This window comes from Triticum dicoccoides, chromosome 4B (assembly GCF_002162155.2).
Source record: "Triticum dicoccoides isolate Atlit2015 ecotype Zavitan chromosome 4B, WEW_v2.0, whole genome shotgun sequence".
In the NCBI taxonomy this organism is placed as follows: domain Eukaryota; kingdom Viridiplantae; phylum Streptophyta; class Magnoliopsida; order Poales; family Poaceae; genus Triticum; species Triticum dicoccoides.
The window spans coordinates 110,405,294-110,417,985 of NC_041387.1; positions in this window are offsets into that span (position 1 = coordinate 110,405,294).

Here is a 12,692-nt window from a genome sequence, read left to right on the forward strand (position 1 = left end):
TTTTTATACGTCGTGCCCTTGCATCATGGCCCGATCCAACATGGACCGGCTTCTCCTGCTCCACCTCGACTCGCATTGCGAGGCAGTTTTATTGGCACGTCCTACCAAAGCAGAGATTGTGTTCCTCTTAATACGGGATATTCATCAATGTGGGCATATGTGACCCCATGGCAACCATTGGTATGATTCCGTGTATTTTAGATAAGTCTCAAGCAGTCACGCTGAGGACTCTTGGTACTCATCCCATTTATTAAGGGGTCAAGGCCTACGCCTCTTCTCCACCTCTCCTGCCCCTTCTCGCACCTCGAGCTCCAGCACTCAAAACCTAAGGTCCAACACCCCAGATCCCCCAGTATGTCTGGATTCGATGCAACAAGCCAGTGGGTGGCCTCCTTGATTCAAGGGGAGGACATTGTAAAGCTTAGGGAGGTCGGATACCAGACCACCGATATCCAGCACAGGCTTCCTGCTCTGGGTCAAGTTATCCCCACGCCGGAGCCCAACGAGAGCGTCGTGTTTGTCCCTCACTTCCTCCGAGGCCTAGGCCTCACCCTCGACCCCTTTGTGAGGGGGCTCATGTTCTACTATGGCTTGGATTTCCATGATCTGGCTCCAGACGCCATCCTCCATATCTTGTCGTTCATTATCGTGTGCGAGGCTTGTCTCCACGTCAACCCACACTTCGGCTTATGGCTTAAGACCTTAAATGTGAAGCCGAAGATGATCGAGGGGCGAATGCGGAGTGCGTAGGTGCCATAATAATCAAGAACGCCGATGCCCCATGGCCAGGGGGTTCTTTTCCGAAAGTATTCGATGTGTGGCAACGGAGGTGGTTTTATGTCACAGCTCCCAGAGGCACAAAGTGGGTAGCTGCCCCCAAGTTCCGCTCAGGCCCTCCGTCACAGTTAGCATCTTGGACCGACGTAGGAAGGAATTATGGGCCTGCTGGCGATGTACTAGAACTACAGAATCGTATCCGGGAGCTTATTGAGAGGGACATAAATCTTGTCAGCATAATGCAAGTGATGCTAATCCGGTAGATGTTGTCGTGCAAACGTCGGCCTCTTCGAATGTGGGAGTTTAATTCGGAGGGTCCGCGGACTATTAAGCACTTCTTCGGCCTGAAGCTAGAAGGAATGTGTAAATTATTCTTTGGACATCAAGTAAAGTGTCCGGACACCACCGAGGATGCGGGCCTAAGCTGCAATCGCCTAGATGCCCAAGTAAGGAACCCTAAAGCCAGACACTTCATTTATATTTATCATAACTATTATTCTGAAAATCCTTCTGTGGCCAGGAATGGCTCAACAAGGTGGAGATAATTAGGTGTCCGGTGCCACTTCCTGAAGGCTCGCCTGGTCCAACCATTGCAAAGATGCTAGGCCGGGCGCTCAGCAAAATCCCTTCAGGGAAAGGCGAAGGAAAGGGCAATAAAGCCGAACTTCACGCGCTATGCATCCAGACCGGGGAAATCGCTACCCATCCTATGGAGGATAGCCGGGAAGGGGAGGTCAAAGCCTCCTCCCCACGCGGGAAGAAAAGGGCTGCCTTCGAAGATATGGAGGCGGAGACGCCCAAGCAAGGGAAGAAAGCATCACCAGGGGGCTCTGCCGCGATGGGCACCCTCACCGCGTCATGCCCACCAACGGGCCAGCCCTCCACCAAGCCGTAAGTTATTCATTAATTTGAAGGTGTGATGTTACTCCGAGATCCATAACTAGGACTTCGTCTTTTGTAGTCCGGCGAGTAGCTCTTCTCAACAGAGTTCGTCTTCGGGGGACCTTCGTCCGGAGATGATGGAGAGTGAGACTCCACCCACCTCTCTGCCTCATGAAGCGGGCGACACGGAGGTGTCGTCACGGAGGAGTCCGGATCTGCCGAAGCCGGCAGCAAACACGTCAGTCACCCTGAGCCCGGAGCATTTGGCTCCCACGGGGGGCGATGAGAAGGGTCCGGCACAGTTCAGTGTCCGGAAGGACGTACTGACGGGCCTTCTGGACCGAGCCGCGCTCTTGGAGGAGCACCGCTCTTTAATGAGCATGGTGCTCACGAAGATTTCATTCGCCACCAGCGGTTTGAATGAGGCATTTACAAGCCTGCTCAAAGGCTTTGAGGTATGTAGTGAAAAATGCACAATTTTTTGGTTATGAAGCGCGCGCTAGGTGTGCTCCTATAGATAGTAGCCCCTGAGACTCTGGTTGCCCGCCATAGGCGGCAAACGGGGGATCATATACTAATGGCTGCGCCGTACACGTGTGCAGGTATACAAGGATCCGGCAGCCGACCAGTCTGTTGAAGTTGCCGAGCTAAGGAGGCAGATCAGATCCATTGATGCCAATATCACGCTGGTGAATAAACGGCTGGAGGAGTCACAGGGTATGTTCTCGGATTCCCTTATTATGATGTATAGGAAAATGCAAGAGGGGCATAATATTAATGCAATGTGTTTGCACTGCAGATGGTGCTTGTCACATCCCTAGCTTCTGGTAATGCTCTAGGCTAGCTTCATGTGTGCATCATGTTTAAATTCTGAAATTTGAACTGAGGGAAATTGGAAGCCTCAAAACCCTAAATAAAGAGGGGCAAGAAGCCCTAAAATTGCAATCAGTAAATCCAAAATGCCCTAGAAATAGCTCTGACAATTTTGGCAAGAGTTATAAATCAAACCAAAATTTTGGGACATTTCTAAGGAATTATTGGGCTCTGATTTTAAATCAATATTTTATTTGAATTTGGAGTTATATTCATAATATATAATGAATATATTTTCAAATGACCTGAGATATTTTTGTTATGTGTGGAGAAGTCCATTAAGTGACTTTAAAAATATCCAGGGGAGTTTTGGCACTGTTTTCAAATTCTGTTGAATTAAAAATTCAGTGCCAATTAAATAAAACAGAACAAAAATAGAAAACAGTAAATAAAAGAGAGAGAGAGAAGGAAGTTACCTGGCCTTACCCGTGCAGCCCACCAGAGCCTGGCCCAGCTCCCCCACCTGGCCAGCCCAGCCCATCTCCACCCCTCCCCCTGTCGTCTTCCTCCCTGCCAGGAGGACAGACACCGCGACGCCGCCGCGCGCGCCACCTCCTGCTTCCCCTGGCCACCTCCTGCTTCCTCCCCGAGCCCTCTAACGACGCCACGGAGGCGTTCCCGACCGCTATCCCTCTCTCTGCTCGCTCTGGCTCTCTCCCTCTCTCGATTTGGAGCACCACCGAGAGCCACCGGAGGGCGCCGCCGTCGCATCCATAGCCACCGGCCACCCCTCGCCCTTCCGATGAGCTCAGGAGCTCCGTCCCGACCCCATGAAGCTCCACCACGACGCATGCGATGCCAGGTGCCCCGTAGCCACGCCATCACCGCCATCTTCATCGCCACGGCCGGCAATCGCCATCAATTCGTCGCCGACAGGACGTCCCCGAGCCCACTTAGTGTCTCGTCCGACTCCCCGTGAGCTCCTCTTCTCTTCCCCTCACTCCCCGCACCTGATTTCGTCCCCTAGCTCCTTCTTCCACCACGGCCGAAGCTCGCCGCCGCCGTGCCTCGTCGCCGTCGTGGCCAGAGCCACTGGAGCTCCCACCTGAGTGCACCATCGTGCTCAGAACGTCTCCACAAGCCCGTAGCACGCCCCAGCTCGCCTTCCTGTGCCCCCTAGCTCTCGCTCGCGTCTCGCCCGAACTCCGGCCGCCGCCGCGAGCTCGCTTCCGACGAGCTCGGTCCACCCCAGCTGCTCCCGCTTGCCCCATTAGATGCGCCACTCCTCCAGCTCCCCGTAGAGCCAAACCCCATCACAAACCACCGTCTGTAGCACCGTCCCGAGCAACTCCGGCGAGGTCCCGCCGTCGTCGTGGTCGCCGGCGTCACTTGGTGACGTGGCACGTCATTAGCCACTAATGACCCAGCCAAACCAACCCTAGTGCCACTGCCATGTGGGCCCCGAGCCTAATTAGGTTAGTTTAATTTTTCTGTTTAGATTAGTGCTAATCTGTGGACCCCATGTGTCAGATTTTGACTTAGTGAAGTCAACGTTGACCGGACCCACCTGTCAAACACCCAAACCAGCCCTGTGTCACTGACGTGTGGCCCCCACACGTCAGGTTTGACTCTGGGCGACCCAGTTGACCTGCTGACGTCATGATGATGTCAGGCTGACGCAATAAGTATTTTCTGGATTTAAAAATAATCAGGAAATTCCAGAAAATAGCTAAAACTTCAATAAATCATAGAAATTCAACCGTAACTCCAAATTAAATAATTTATATATGAAAAATTATCAGAAAAATTCAAGGAATCCATCTGTACCATTTTCATGCATGTTAGAACAACTTATCACTACTGTTTAGGACAAATGAAGTGAATGACATTTAAATAACCACATATGGAGTTTGAATTTGAATCTTGGATTCAAACCAACTTCATTTAATCTGGTTTTAGGTGCATTAGCCCAAAACACATTCATATTGCCATGTCATAGCATGCATCATATTGTGCATTGCATTGATTGTGTTTCTTCCGTGTTTGCCGGTGTTGTTCCCCCCCTCGGTAGACGTTGTATCGACGATGTGATCGTTGACACTGATGAAGACTCAATGCTATCTTCAGAAGTGCCAGGCAAGCAAAACCCCCTTGCTCATTCCGATAAAATCCCACTCTCTCGCTCCTGCTCTCTTTTACTGTATTAGGACAACAACGATATATTTGTTACTTGCTGCGGTAGCTAAACCCCTTTATCCTTTGCATGACCTGTCATTGCCACAGTAAATAGATGAAACCCACTAGCATGAGTAAGAGTTGTTTGAGCCCTGATGTGCCTACGCATTCATGCTTGTTTGTCATGCCTGCTACTGCTTAGAGTTGAGTCAGGTCTGATTCATCGGGGATGAATCAGAGGTGTGTGAACATGTCCTATTGTGTGTGAGCTAAGTGTGTGAACACGATTTGGTAAAGGTAGCAGTGAGAGGCCATGTAGGAGTACATGGTGGGTTGTCTCATTGCAGCCGTCCTCAGGAACTGAGTTCTGTGTTTGTGATCCATGACCAGTTACTACCACACATTGGGTTCCGGTAACTCGACCCCTCTCGACTTATTAATCAACATGATCTCTGTCCAGGAGTTGCAACTAGTTTCTGGTGTTTGTAGGTAGTGTTAGTAGTCTACCAGGTGGCACCCGGTACAGGTGGGCTTGGGACAGACTAGGCACAGTGGCACGGTGTACCAAGCGTAGATCCACCCGTCGAGATGGGCTTGGGAACCCTGCACACATCATTTGGGGCCGTGAGCGACACCCCGGCCGGATCTCCTTGCGGATGGAACCCGAATAGGCGATAAACCTGGACTAGAGACTTGTTCGGTTAGTCAAGTCGTGGCCGACTCCCTCGCCCGGGTTCCGCTTGAAGGTTGCCGAGGTACATGACGTGTACAGGGCGGTAAGTGGCGAAAGCGTGTGTGAAGAAGTACACCCCTGCAGGGTTAACATCATCTATTCGAATAGCCGGATTCCAAGAATATGGAAACTTGGACCCCTTGCATAGTTCATAGACAAGTGAAAGTGGATACTCTAAAATACGCAAGATAAGCGTGAGTGCTATGGATGGCGTTCTCGTAGGGAGACGGGAGCGGATCCATAGTGGTGTATTGATATGGTGAATATGTGGACTCGTGTGCGCCACCTCAAAAGAGTTACTTGCAGTCGTAGTTCAGGATAGCCACCGAGTCAAAGCTGGCTTGCTGCAGTCAAACTCCACCATCCCCTTTGTTGATAATGATGCATGTGTAGATAGATCTGATGTAAGTCTTGCTGTGTATATTTGTACTCATGTTTGCCTATTTTATGTTTTTGCAGAGAGACTTCAGTCTCACTAGTAGTTCCGCTTGGACTTCGACGTTTAGCTTGATACCTCAGCTACGATCTTGTGCCCTCGGCAGGATCTGATAGATAGTCAGGCTTCTCAGCCTTTTTCATTTATAGATGTCTGTACTCAGACATGATAGCTTCCGCTTGTGCTTGATTTGTATGCTCGGAGTGTTGGGTCATGAGACCCATGTTTGTAATATCTCGCTCCTCGGAGCCTATTGTATAACTATTTGAGTTGTAGAGTCATGTTGTGATGCCATGTTGTATCTGCACATATCGAGCATATTGTGTGTATGTGGTTTAAATGCTTGGTATGTGTGGGATCTAACTATCTAGTTGTTTATCCTTAGTAGCCTCTCTTACCGGGAAATGTCTCCTAGTGTTTCCACTGAGCCATGGTAGCTTGCTACTGCTCCGGAACACTTAGGCTGGCCGGCATGTGTCCTTCTTCGTTCCTGTGTCTGTCCCTTCGGGGAAATGTCACGCAATGAATACCGGAGTCCTGTTAGCCCGCTACAGCCCGGTTCTCCGGAGTCCTGCTAGCCCAGTGCTACAGCCTGGATTCACTCGCTGATGACCGACACGTTCGATGCTGGGTCACGGATGCCTGTCCCTGTAAGTTAGTGCCACTTTGGGTTTACGACTAGCCATGTCAGCCCGGGCTCCTTATCATATGGATGCTAGCGACACTAATATATACGTGTGCCAAAAGGCGCAAACGGTCCCGGGCAAAGGTAAGACGACACCCGTGGGAGTACCGTGCGTGAGGCCGCAAAGTGATATGAGGTGTTACATGCTAGATCGATGTGGCATTGAGTCGGGGTCCTGACAGCGTTGGTATCAGAGCTTGACTGCCTGTAGGATTACCAAGCCAAACTGGTCGAAGTTGAGTCTAGAAATTCTTTAGTTATATAAGGGAATTGATTGTGGGATGGAACGTAAGGCTCTTTTTACTCCTTATACCTTATGCCCTTCTGATCTGAGTCATCTTATCTGTCCTGCGGGGTTAAGGAACTAGGCTATCTCTTCTTTCTATCAGGATCACGTGTTACTAATCCGTAGACTTATAAATTGTTGGATTTAAGCTTGAGTTCAGTTTCTACTACTTCCGTACGTTAACTGTTGATCTCGAAACCTTGATATTGTGCTTCTGAGTGGTTATGCCACCATTTTTGTGAATGTCTCAAATCTTTTCTGAGCATTTACAGCCGCTATGCTGTCCGAGTCATTCCAGGTTTCTAAATAGTCTGATGCATTTGCAAAATCCTTTTCCTCTGGTTTCGATGGTCCTTTATGCCAGCTCAATCACACTAATTGTTGAGTTGAGGTATTCTATCGCCTTGACATTATGTTGGAGTTACTATTATGGCCCTAGGTGTTTAGGGAGTCACCTAGTAATCTAGCAATGTTTTGTGATCCCAGTGCGATGATTCTGGCTTTTATTCTCGAAAGCATCCCGTGATGCCACTTAGTAGTAGGTATTCTACTCCTTGGGCTTTGAACCCGAGATTCACTCTACTTACTTCATGTTGATAGTGGTTGCTAGTTCCTTTAGGATATTAGTAACTTTGCGATAGTCCTTGAAGTCCGTGGTATCTTCTTCTTCCAAATACCATGAACCACTTACGGCAAAAGTTTGTTGGATCAAAAGATCACAACAGGAGTGCTCTCGATGGGTTCTCCATTCATAATTGTGACTCTGCCTGTTCTACCTTTCTGCATGGGTTATCCGGAAGAAATATGTTGAACTTGGTTCGACATACTAATCTATGCATCCACAACTCAGAAAATTATATGTTCCTTTGAGTTGTTCTCTTTAGTTGCATTCTGACCCTCGTCTATCAATTGATAGTCAAGATTATGTGTGCATTCGTTCATCGATGCCTATTACTCTTGTGGTCTGTCAAGCCATTCTATTCCGGAATGACTAGGAGAAAACAAACTCCAGTACCTCATCCATATCCAGGATTGGGTCAAAGAAGTTATGCTCCGCAGATCAAAATGCTAATTCAGCTTTTGCTCTGTTCTACCTAGGAGTATTACCCCCTTTATGTCAGAATTGAATGAATTTTGACGTAGTGATACTTCTTGCCATCACTGTTCATTCCTCGGTTCCTGTGTTATTGTAACTGGAATGCCGACAAGTGAATCGTGGTGTGTGAAATCAATACTCCCAGCAACCTCGTTGCTTGGTAGTTAAAGGATAATAATTTTATTCCTAGTATGTTGGTTATTGAATCACCATTCTAAGATTGATCGTGCTACCTAGTCCTTATTTCCTGGTAAGCAAGATTGTTCTCGAGCTTAGTAACATATCGGTGGTTCGTGATTTTCCGAAGATCTTCTCGGAAGTACTACCAGGTTGTCACCTGACCGCTATGTTGAGCTCGTGATCAAGTTGGTTTATTGTAAACCACCCTTTCTCCAAGAATCCGTGTTGGATACCCCTGAGCTAGTTGGTTAAGCTAAACGACAACTTGGAGAGTTGGAAGATAAAAGCTTGCCTGACTTAGTTCGTTCCAAAGGGATATTCTTGTGTAGTGTGTGTTGAAAGAAGATGATATCTTCATCGATTGGTCCCTGTGATCAGTTGCTGGACCTATTGTCTTATCAATCCCTTGATTTGAGTGTGGGCTATCGTCAAATCAAATCAGTACCAACGATGCTCGTAATGTTGTCCTACTCGTGGTTGACCCCTCGAGCATACACCATTACATCTTTGGTCTGACCAATGCTATCACCGTGTTCACATGATGGTGGAAGTCCAGTGATATGGAAATTCTGATGAGTTGCTGTTGAGCCCATCAGTAGCATTTTGTCTCCCCCCATGAATCATGTTGAACATCAACCTAGTGTTGGAAACTTGTGTAAGCATTTCTTCGTGTTTCGTTCATGAAGCATATGTTTGGATGAAAGTAGTGACTTTCCCTAATTCATGTGCATATGATGTAAGTTGCCGCCATGAATTCGAGGAAGATTGTTTTGTTTCCTTGGAATCATCCCAAATCAGTCATGCACACGTGCGAAGTATTCTGTGGTCTGGAGACTTGCAACCTTCATTCCATATGTGTCCCGAGCACACCAAGCCACTGATTGATTTGTTCAAGGAGAAGAAGTTCCTTCATAAGAGCTAATCATATGACTTATGCAAGGACTTTGTTATCCATGGTGATGGTTCCCAACCAGAACTCGGTAGTGTTTTATTGTAAGACTACCACGTGGTCATGCTTGTCTGGGACAACGTGTTCACATGTTTGTAGCAGAACCAGCTCATGTTTTGGAGCTTACTATCGTAGTTCATTCCCCGAGAATCTCGCAACGTCATCTCGTCGATTTGTGTTGCAAACTTTCGTTTTTCTTCCTAGACTCGATGAGTCTGGAATATCCTGACACCAACCAGATCTGAATCTCAGGCAGATATGATGGTTTGGAACATTTCCCAAAAACTATAATATCGGTCCCTCGGAAAACGGTAAAGTGGATGTCATGGCCAACACACCCAGCCGGAAGACCTGTTATTGTAGTATCTTGTTTGAGGAAGTTGGCCACCTTCCCATAAGGATTTCGTAGGATTTACCTCCGTAACTGTTCCTTATGGATTCTATTGCTCCCAAAGTCCGACCTTTTACTTGATGTTCTAGTTATCAAACCATATCTATGAATGGGTTACGCTAGCACATCAAGGAGAACATTAGAAGCGGAGTGCTAAATGTCTCTCGGTCGATCATCCAGATTTTGTTTCCTTGGCCTCGCTAGGATGAAATCTGAGTTGATGTTATCTTCCTATGCATCTGCATCGTCCATCGTTGTTCATCATGGTGGTATGTTGTGTTGCCAGGATCCTTGACACGGATGTTGGTAAAACCTTGATGAATATGGAAATGCTCAAGTTCTTGAGAGCACGCACAAGCGCTAGGTGTTATCATCGGCACTAACTGGGTTTGCTCTCAGTTTCCTCGGCAATGCTATGATCTTTTCAAACAGTGAATTCACTCTCTGTTGTTGGGTTCTTCCCCAGTTACCAGAATCATTCCCAGCATTTGCGTTTTGTTCCCAGCTTGCACCGCCAATGTGTCATTCTACCATGGGTCTCTTCCATCTCCGGTGATAAGCAAACTCATCCATTACGTTGTCTTCAACAAGGTAATCCACATCATCCAAGTTCGAGTATGCCATTCTACCGAACCCCTCTATATGATCGATTATGATTTGCCTTAAGCTGGTATAAAGAGTTTCAATGATCCTTGAATCAAAGGAAATTCTTTTTGCCACTTAAGGGGATATTTCTACGAGTCACCTTCCCCAAGGTGCATCGTATGGTATCATGGCAATTCAATTCCTCGCTACGTGGACAATCGTTTACCACCTTCTTAGGTGTGAAATTGTTGTCTACCTAGTGAACCTTCGTCATCCGTTTCTTTCCACCCCTCTTGATGTGTATCTCGTGTCTCAGCTCGAGAGATGCTGCGATGTCACATTCCGGGAGTTAATCCTGAGTTGTTCGATCTTCGAGAAGATCGACCCTTCTAGAGTCTCCTTCTTCCCTCCATGTCATGTTGACAGGATTTCTCAGAGCAAGACTTCAAGACAATGATGGTGAATGAATCAACGTTCAACTGAAGTGCACCCTGGATCGTGAAGATTATACTAGTCTGCGTTACCCTTCACCTTACCCTACGCTTGAATCTCGAGACGAGATTCTTGTTTAGTGGGGGTGAGTTGTCACATCCCTAGCTTCTGGTAATGCTCTAGGCTAGCTTCATGTGTGCATCATGTTTAAATTCTGAAATTTGAACTGAGGGAAATTGGAAGCCTCAAAACCCTAAATAAAGAGGGGCAAGAAGCCCTAAAATTGCAATCAGTAAATCCAAAATGCCCTAGAAATAGCTCTGACAATTTTGGCAAGAGTTATAAATCAAACCAAAATTTTGGGACATTTCTAAGGAATTATTGGGCTCTGATTTTAAATCAATATTTTATTTGAATTTGGAGTTATATTCATAATATATAATGAATATATTTTCAAATGACCTGAGATATTTTTGTTATGTGTGGAGAAGTCCATTAAGTGACTTTAAAAATATCCAGGGGAGTTTTGGCACTGCTTTCAAATTCTGTTGAATTAAAAATTCAGTGCCAATTAAATAAAACAGAACAAAAATAGAAAACAGTAAATAAAAGAGAGAGAGAGAAGGAAGTTACCTGGCCTTACCCGTGCAGCCCACCAGAGCCTGTCCCAGCTCCCCCACCTGGCCAGCCCAGCCCATCTCCACCCCTCCCCCTGTCGTCTTCCTCCCTGCCAGGAGGACAGACACCGCGACGCCGCCGCGCGCGCCACCTCCTGCTTCCCCTGGCCACCTCCTGCTTCCTCCCCGAGCCCTCTAACGACGCCACGGAGGCGTCCCCGACCGCTATCCCTCTCTCTGCTCGCTCTGGCTCTCTCCCTCTCTCGATTTGGAGCACCACCGAGAGCCACCGGAGGGCGCCGCCGTCGCATCCATAGCCACCGGCCACCCCTCGCCCTTCCGATGAGCTCAGGAGCTCCGTCCCGACCCCATGAAGCTCCACCACGACGCATGCGACGCCAGGTGCCCCATAGCCACGCCATCACCGCCATCTTCATCGCCACGGCCGGCAATCGCCGCCGTTCAATTCGTCGCCGACAGGACGTCCCCGAGCCCACTTAGCGTCTCGTCTGACTCCCCGTGAGCTCCTCTTCTCTTCCCCTCACTCCCCGCACCTGATTTCGTCCCCTAGCTCCTTCTTCCACCACGGCCGAAGCTCGCCGCCGCCGTGCCTCGTCGCCGTCGTGGCCAGAGCCACTGGAGCTCCCAACTGAGCGCACCATCGTGCTTAGAACGTCTCCACAAGCCCGTAGCACGCCCCAGCTCGCCTTCCTGTGCCCCCTAGCTCTCGCTCGCGTCTCGCCCGAACTCCGGCCGCCGCCGCGAGCTCGCTTCCGACGAGCTCGGTCCACCCCAGCTGCTCCCGCTTGCCCCGTTAGATGCGCCACTCCTCCAGCTCCCCGTAGAGCCAAACCCCGTCGCAAACCACCGTCTGTAGCACCGTCTCGAGCAACTCCGGCGAGGTCCCGCCGTCGTCGTGGTCGCCGGTGTCACTTGGTGACGTGGCACGTCATTAGCCACTAATGACCGAGCCAAACCAACCCTAGTGCCACTGCCATGTGGGCCCCGAGCCTAATTAGGTTAGTTTAATTTTTCTGTTTAGATTAGTGCTAATCTGTGGACCCCATGTGTCAGATTTTGACTTAGTCAAGTCAACGTTGACCGGACCCACCTGTCAAACACCCAAACCAGCCCTGTGTCACTGACGTGTGGCCCCCACACGTCAGGTTTGACTCTGGGCGACCCAGTTGATCTGCTGACGTCATGATGATGTCAGGCTGACGCAATAAGTATTTTTTGGATTTAAAAATAATCAGGAAATTCCAGAAAATAGCTAAAACTTCAATAAATCATAGAAATTCAACCGTAACTCCAAATTAAATAATTTATATATGAAAAATTATCAGAAAAATTCAAGGAATCCATCTGCACCATTTTCATGCATGTTAGAACAACTTATCACTACTGTTTAGGACAAATGAAGTGAATGACATTTAAATAACCACATATGGAGTTTGAATTTGAATCTTGGATTCAAACCAACTTCATTTAATCTGGTTTTAGGTGCATTAGCCCAAAACACATTCATATTGCCATGTCATAGCATGCATCATATTGTGCATTGCATTGATTGTGTTTCTTCCGTGTTTGCCGGTGTTGTTCCCCCCCTCGGTAGACGTTGTATCGACGATGTGATCGTTGACACTGATGAAGAC